The sequence below is a fragment of the Pinus tabuliformis genome, chromosome 6 (genome assembly GCF_031772625.1).
Source record: "Pinus tabuliformis cultivar Carrire ecotype Pingquan chromosome 6, CPIR1, whole genome shotgun sequence".
Classification (NCBI taxonomy): domain Eukaryota; kingdom Viridiplantae; phylum Streptophyta; class Pinopsida; order Pinales; family Pinaceae; genus Pinus; species Pinus tabuliformis.
Window position 1 is genome coordinate 50,123,859 of NC_142292.1, and position 8,439 is coordinate 50,132,297.

The window sequence follows — 8,439 nt, forward strand, 5'->3', positions numbered from 1 at the left end:
TGCCCGTTTTGGGGACTACGCGACAGGAGGGTTGCGCGAGAAAGGATGATATCACAGTGTCATGAAGGGAGATGCGCTATGGAAGGGGATGTCGAGCAGCGCAGCCAGCAAGTGGCCGTTAGAGTCACTATTCATGATTTGACAGCCAGGAGATGGTTAAGAGGAGCGGGCGACTGACATTTAAGGCTAAAATCTTTGGAGATCTGCAGCCAAATCAACATTAATGATCGAATTTTGGGGGTAGCGGTCAAATTTGAATTCAAACTCTCCTATAAATTACGCATGGCTGTCTAGCAGAGGTTTTGTATTGTGTTGTCTTTCACTTATGAATCCTCAGGTTTTCGCAGATTTGGTCACAAGCTCTGTGTTTGATACGTTACCTAAGGATACCTAGCGGTTTATTCTTAGCACTATGTCGGGACCAGGAGAGACGAAAAATCACCAAAGGAACTGTTTCCTCCAAAGAAGTGACCCCAGAAGTAGTGAGCATGGAGGTTTCAGCTCCTGTGCCTACGGTGCTGAGGTCACCTAGGTTGAAACCTACACCAATGCGGGAAAACCCCAAGCCAAAGAAAGATAAGTAGAAGCGGTCGATGCCAGTGCGCGAGTTTCCAACAAAGCACTCTGCTACCCAGGCCCAGAAGAAAGATAAGCAGCTAGCAAAAGATAAGGAGAAGGTTGTAGATTTGGAGGCTGAAGAGGGTGCAAAGGATATAAATTCCGAGGGCATGGAGCCCATCTCCAATTTTCCAAATTATATCCCTTCGCGAAAAGGAAAGGTTAAGGTCACCAAGGACCCGGACATGAGAAATTCCTCATCCATACGCCCCTACTACCCGAGAGCATCACCTTTGAAGTTCCACGCCTGGCACAGATTCCCCATTTAAAGATGGAAGACTGGGATTTGGCAGACCATGAGAGGCTCCCCCACCTCACGATAGAGAACTACATGAAGTGGGTGTACTATAAAGCATCTGGTGTCACCACGTTGGAGACATTGGAGTGGATTCGTGAAGTGAATCAATTAGGTTTGTTGAACCTGCTATGGGTGCCCCACTACCACCGCTCCAATATCAATATCATCTGTATCAAGCAACTGTTGACTCTAGTACATGATGGATGTTTGTGGCTGAGCGCACCGATCCCAATCACAAGCATGTTAATGCATCAGATCACGCTCCTTCCGCATTCAGGCTTGGTGGAAAAACAGGTGAGCTCGACTTGGTAGAAAAGATGAAGAAGAAATTCGACCTAATCAAGAATTCGCACGGGTACTCCATAACGTCCATCACTGAACCCATGTTGAAAATTGCCACGCAGATATTAGCTAGCAAGGTCATGAGGAAATGTCGTGCAGATGAGGTTCCGACGCCATTGATCTTGTTAACTGCACAGTGCACGGAGGGCATGCAGTTTAACTAGTCACGCTACCTCTGCAACAAGTTCCTTGTGAATTGTTGTGAGGCTCAGGACGAGAGAAGGACCTTCCACTACGCGTCGTTCCTACTCTCCATTGTGCTAGTTTCTTGGGAGCTACCGAAGGACAGTTAGTTCCCTCCATTGGAGGCAGGATTGCCGGAGGCTGCCCAGTTTGGTTCCCTTTGGGCCTTAAAGGACCCCACGTGGGTCACTGAGACCAAAATTTTCTGGGTTTTGATGGAGTCGAGCCTTCATATTACTAGCAAGCCTTCATATTACCATCAACCAGAAGCCATGGTTGTCCCTGAATGTGTATGAGCAGTCGTTAGAGTACATGCAGTTCAAGGTAGACTTCCATCGCGTGTATATCAAGGCATGAAATGATCCGCAACTGAAATGGTTTGAGCTTCCCTATCTTGCAATAGATGACGCCATTCAGGAAGTTATCAAGCATTGGCCAGCAGATTGGCACTCTCCATCCAATTTAGCCATGGGTACTAGCAAAAGTGTGAAGAAGAAGAAGAAAGAGGTAGTGAAGCAGGCGGCCCAGAAGTTGGTCGCACAACAGAGGAAGGAGGTCGAGGAGAAGGCCCGTTTGGAAAAGGAGCAGGCTACAAAACAACAGGCTGAACAAGAGCAACGTGACTTCGAACGAAGCGTAAATCCCCTTCGTCCTAGACCGAGGAAGAAGAACAGTTAGAGCAGGGCAGTGGTGGTGATGAAGGATAGAGCACCCCATTCCAGGTGAAGAGGTATAGGGAACAGCAAAAGGAGGGGCCCCAGAAGAAGTCAAAAGCGACAAATCCACCGCTGGATCCCATTATGCTCACAAAAGGGGATCTTGACGAGATCAAGGGATAAAGTGCACGACACCACTGCAGAACTATTGCAGCAATTTGAACAACAACACCTACAGTTGCTAGGCACTATTTAGAAGGATCTGCGCAAGATGCAGATCCAGACCAGTAGGATACAGGTGGTCATAGGTCAGGGGAGTGCCGTACAGATGATCTTGGCACCCAGGATCAGTCAAGCTGCAAATATGGTCATATCAGTGGATCTCTGGGAATTCACACTACCAGAAGGTTCTTTGAGCATGGAATCAGCCGATGACAAGGTCATCGTGAGTACTCTAAAGAACAATGACCTCAACCTTGCAGCACTCCCCAACGAATATCTTCACATGTTGCAGACGGGTGTGACAGCGGTGTTAAGAGTGCGGGAGCAGCGCGCTCTCAGCTTAATCAACGAATATTAGGTGAAAAATGAGCAAATGTTCACCAAGAAGACATAAGCCCTGAAGGCAAAGGAACGATCCAGGCACAGAGTGCCCAGCTGGCAGCTGCGGTTGCAGAGGCTTGCAAGACAGTGCCAGAGTTGCACATACCTAAGGAGGAACCGCTTGAGGCCAAGATTAACAAACTTGCAGCGGGTGTCCGTGATGCTAAGGCAGAGGTGGCCCGAGTTCAGTTTGAGCTCAACATTAAAATCACAGAACTGGAGTTCAAGTCACATCCTTTGACTCCACCAAAAGTTAGGCAACAACACAAAGCTATTGTTAAGGAAGGAATAGCTACAGTGGATGTCCCAGTTGTGGACTACACAACGTTATTCGAGCAGGCCATGGAAGTAGTGACGACCCTACAGGAAGATCCCAACTTGTAGAGATTCAAAACAGAGATCCACAAACTTCAGTAGTAGTACGACGAAGTGCGAGCGATAGCGCGCTCAGTGGCTACAGCGCAACGCTTCGCTAAGTTGCAGGAGGGGAAGCAACTCCTTGCACAAGTAGAAGCAACACAGAAAAAAGAGGCAGTCCTTAAGGTGTGGTTGGATCCTTGGTTGGAAGAAGCCTACCAAGTCTCCACCAACCTACAGGAGAAATTGGTGAACCTGCAGCTTACACAGTAGAAGATCAAGCAGGATAGTGAAGGACCAACCACAAAATAGCTAGTCGAATAGGTGAAGCAGACAGCCACGTAGAGCGCAGCTGAAGTAGCAGTGGTGCAGGTGGAGTTGGGGGGTCTTCACAGCAAGATCTTCGCGACAGCCGAGTGACTCGAGGGAGATTCATGATATTTGTGTTGGGGGGCTATTGGGATGGGGTCCCCTGGGTCAATTTTGGGGAAAAAGCCCAAGTTTTGATGTAAAAAGATGTAAAGTCTCCGCAAGTTGTGGTCGTGGAGCGCGTAGTTAGTTAAAGAATCAAAAAGGGTTTTACCCTTCTTTTATGTAACTTGAGTCGGCTTTTGAAGATCTACCCATGGTCCGCGAACCATGGGATTGTATAAATAGGTGTGTCTTAGGGATGTCTAACGTAAGTAATTGAAGTTTGTTTATGGGTACGATGGAAAGAGTCTGGAAAGCTAGCACAGGAGAGTAAGAGGGAAGGCTCTGCAGTTGTGTGTACAGAGGCCTAGATTAGTGTCCGCAGCTGAGTGCGTGGATCCCGGCAGATGAGTACATAGGGAAGTCTTGAGTCTGCAAGTTTAACTGACCATTAATAAAGAAGATTGCTACAGAAATTCCTGTGTTTTATCTCTTTACTTATGTTATGTATGAATGTGCTTTATGTTGTCATGAATGATGGTTTTATAAAATAATGATGTATTGATGCATGAATTTACTTAATCTGTATTATTATATGAATGCAATTAATGTTAAGTGATTACACGAAGATTATGACGCTTCCTGTTAAAGTTGTTGAACACTTAAGCAGATATAAGTAAATATTGGTCTAAAAGTAATCTATGATGCGCGTAAGTAGCTAATTCGCATGTTCAAGGTCCGAAAAAGTCAGTCATAGACCTTTGTGGAGGTCTACAGGCTAATTAAAGGAATTTACAATGATAAGCCATAAAGGCTTATCAATCTACGCGAAGGCATATCTAGGTCACAAAAGGACATCACACTAATCTCTGGATGCAGAAACTTGGTTCCAGCATCCCCCCATACTACTTCGGGTGAGACTTCAGTCCGTGCACCGCGGATTGATGCCGAGAGGGCCAATAGTGTAGGTATTTGTTTGGCGCAACTAACTCTAAACCTGGGTCATGACCCCCTAAGCCAACAGGAGATGAACATCATTGTGAGGAAACAAGGCTTTCCTATACCAGGGAGTGCAAGAGGCATAGGGATAAATTAGACTTGATCAGGGACCAATTGCATATAATATCAATATCCTTTCCTTCTCCCCCTTAGGCCTTCCCATGAGGTGTATTTATTTCACCCCAAAATAGTTGTTTCAATAGGGATACCGTTAGGCCACAGGCTCGTGTAGGTGGGCTTCCAGTGTAACCCATAAACCCCGCCTATAAAATAGGGATTATATATATATATTCAAATTATATACATGGGTTGGGTATAGATGGACTCACGTTTGTAAGCTCTTTTTTAAGGGCAGAGTCGCCTATGGAATTTAAAAGAATTTTTTTAGTAAAAGGACCAAGTCCGAAGGGAAAGGGTTTCCCAAGGCCATGACTCATAACATCAAGTATACAAGGGTGATAAATGATGCTATAACACTATGCACTCGACCTTTGATGATGATCCTGATCCCTTAGCTCCCAGGTTCACTCCTTGTTATTCCTTGCGTTTGAATACCTACAAGAGAGATAAAAAGACAACAACAAGAGAGATCATAGCATATGCATTCCAATGTAAGTTATATAACAGAACAAGGATTATTTTACTAAGCAAACTATCATAGACAAGCTTATGGGAAGTAAAACCTGCTTTGTATTAATGATTAAATCAAAGAGGAAAGCATACAACCAATGCCTTGATGTTGAAGGCCTCCTTTAAGATGTTTCCAAGTCCAAGCCAAACTTAACAAGCTCTCCTTTCCTCTCTCACCAAAATGGTAGAATCTAAGCACAATCGAGTTGTTAGAGCCTAAATCTGCCTTAGGCTGAAGGAAGGCAAAATTCAGGGTAACCACAAACCACGCTCAGTCTGGTAGGTAGCCCTACCAGAACAGGAGAGGGCTCTCTCCGGTTCATGCTCAGTGAAGAATAAACAAATAGGGTCTGAGAATGACTTAAAATGAATATTGATTTAGGCTAGGTAAATAAATATGAAAAAGGTATATTTGATGAAACACTGAGTTTCTGGGTTGTATGGGACCAAGGAAAAACAATGAGCAGAGAATTTAACTCAAAGACACAGATTACTTCGTGAGGCAAGACAGGCAGCAAGTCTAGCAATTAGATTTGAAATAATATGAAGTGGAAAGATTGTTTAAGAGGGTGAAAAGGGCATAAATACATGAATCCTTTTCAACAGAAGAAAACATAGAACGTGAAAACTTTCTCAAAGCAGAGCAGTAAACTGAATTCTACCTTTTCTTACTTAAAAGCTTTCACTGGAAATGATTTTTTAATGAACTGTGAAACATAACGAAATACATATGAAACAGAAAGAAAATGCATTTTCTAAACCCACGCCACAGGAATCTCATGAACCAGAGCTGCAACCTTTCATTAATTCTCTGTCAAAATGTATAGTGAGTAACTGAATTTCTATCCCACCCTTTCCCAGAAAGTTCAACCAACCCTTTGCAAATTGTTTTTCATACAATAAATAGACTCTGCCATCAGGAAATGGATCAACCCAAAGTTGGGGAGTTTTTTAAATCATTACAAACTGGAAATGAAAATCCAACCATCAGTGACAGGTGCAGCGTTACAAAAAAAAAAAAAATTGTAGCGTAGATTTTTTGGGTGACTACTCGCCTTCCTTTTGCCACTTGGATAGAAGCCAACCTTTAATGAAAATGTTTTTTTTTAACTTTGCCTTTGATGCTGGGAAAAATGTATTTTTAATGAACGGTCCCATTTGGGGAAAATTTCAAATCGAAATCTCACAGAGCGGAAGTGATTTGGCCTTTGGGTCTCTATGTGCCGCGCCAAAAGATGTATGCGTCGCACCACTTTGGAGCGGGTTTTGAGGCACTTCCTGAATTCCAAATTGAGCCCAAGTGTGCTTGTTGGAAATCCCTGCCTATCTAATTTCCAACCCAAGTATAATTTCTGAATTTGGTGCCTATTTGCCCCTCCAAAACCTCAATCTCCCAGGACTGCTTCCTGTGTGTCAAAATAGGGGCAGAAAGGTCATTTTGTGAGTGCTTTTGACCTCCTAAGGACTCAAAACTTGCCCAAACTTCTTGTCCATGCACCAACAGTCATGATTTTTCATGCCAAATCCAAAAATATAATTTTTTTGCAATTTATAGCTCCCTAGCGTAAGCGCGTGCCACGTGGCGCGGCGCACAGGGAGAAAAACCCTGTTTTTTGTACCAAAATTCGTCAAAATGCCAAAAATGCCCCAAATTTCTTGAAATTTGGGCTGTACCTTCTCCATCACATGTCATGTTGGGCTAAAGAGACCTCGGCCAATATTTGGAGCCGATATTTCTCTTTTTTCCTCTTTTGTCTTTTTGTCACCTTCCTCAATTTCGCCTTTAAATTTCTGATTCGTGCCTTGCAGAGCTTGTTCCGCACCCTGTAGTGGAAAGCAATGTGTCTCAGCAATGCATGGTCTTATCGGCCTTGTCTAACAGCCTCTCTAAGTTCATGTTAACTCTCTTGAGATTAGCCTCCCGATCCTCATTAATCTCTTGCTCCAATGACATGAGCTCAATTCTTCTCCTTTGTGCAGCTTAGCGATTCGCGCGGATGTTTTGTAGCTCCATGATTGCTTGCTGATCTTCAAGCTATTTGTTCCTCTACTCCAAATATTTCATGGTCCACTTAGCTCTCTCCAAGTCAAGGGATAAGGCTTGGATCTCTGTTTGCTGCTCCTGGATGATCTCTCTAAGCTGCGTACTTTGTGGACCCGTATCTGTATCATCATCATGTAGAAGAATGAAGTCGGTCTCTCGTTCACCTGATGGCCCCTCATCATGCATTGGCTCCTTGCCTTTGTCCTGTACCTATGTTGCTGATGTCGGAAGCGAGGCCCCTTCCACCCTGGGTGGAGATAACACTCGCTTTGCTGCTGCAAACAAATGTCTGGTGCCTTTCTGATATGTGATGAATACCGGCACACTAGTGATCTCATGGCGCTCATACTGATGAGAAGGTCCCCCTATCTCATGCTTAACCTCTGATAATCCCTGTGAAGCTCTGAAGAAGTCACGAGAGATAAAATCATCCCAAGTGATGCCCTGTAACCCAAGCTGATGAACCACCAAAATTTTAATAAGAGAAAAATGATAAACACTGTTAAGTTGCTGCTGAGGGGTTTTGTGCTGCATAAAGGTGGTCATCCTTTCTATGTTCCGGCTAATGAAGTACGAAATGTTCATCATCTATACCCTGGTGAAATGCATGAGCAACCTGATGTGATAAGCATATAAACGATAGAATTGTCCCTCACAACTGAAATATTTCATGATTAACTTCATTAGTGGAGCATATTCATCTTTCAGATATCGGAATGGAAAGACTCTTTTGAGCTGCCTCAAGAAACTGGTTTTAATATATGGCTCATAATGTTGCCGATCAATCTTCTGCTTCTTGTTCCATGGTTCTCCAATGTTTCGGTATGCCGGTTGCTAATGAGACAGATTCTGGTGTAAGTGTGAAAGTGACACCAGCTAAAGTAGCCTGATCTCCATGTAAGTGCAGCACGAATAGACGAGCCAACTCATGATCAAAATTGAACACTAGCCACCTTTTGACAAAACTCAAAGCATGACTGACGCTGGAAACACGACATAGCAAGAGGGCAGGCCTGCAATTCTGTAAGGGTGGTTGGTTCTTCTCTAACATGTCTGCCACTTTTATGAGGCCTCTGTGGAGCCTGTTCTTCCAAGGATGAGTCGCTTTGGGTTTCCATTTCATAGTCTGATGCATGCTCAGATGCCATGACTGCTGTTTTTCCACTGCCTTAGAGAAAAAGATGTTGGTGATAAAACTATGTTGGACTACTTTTGTGATGTTTGGAATCTGCCACCAAGGGGAAAAATGCAACAAGGGACTGTTAGGAAGGGGAATAATATGAAGGGATTAGGGACTA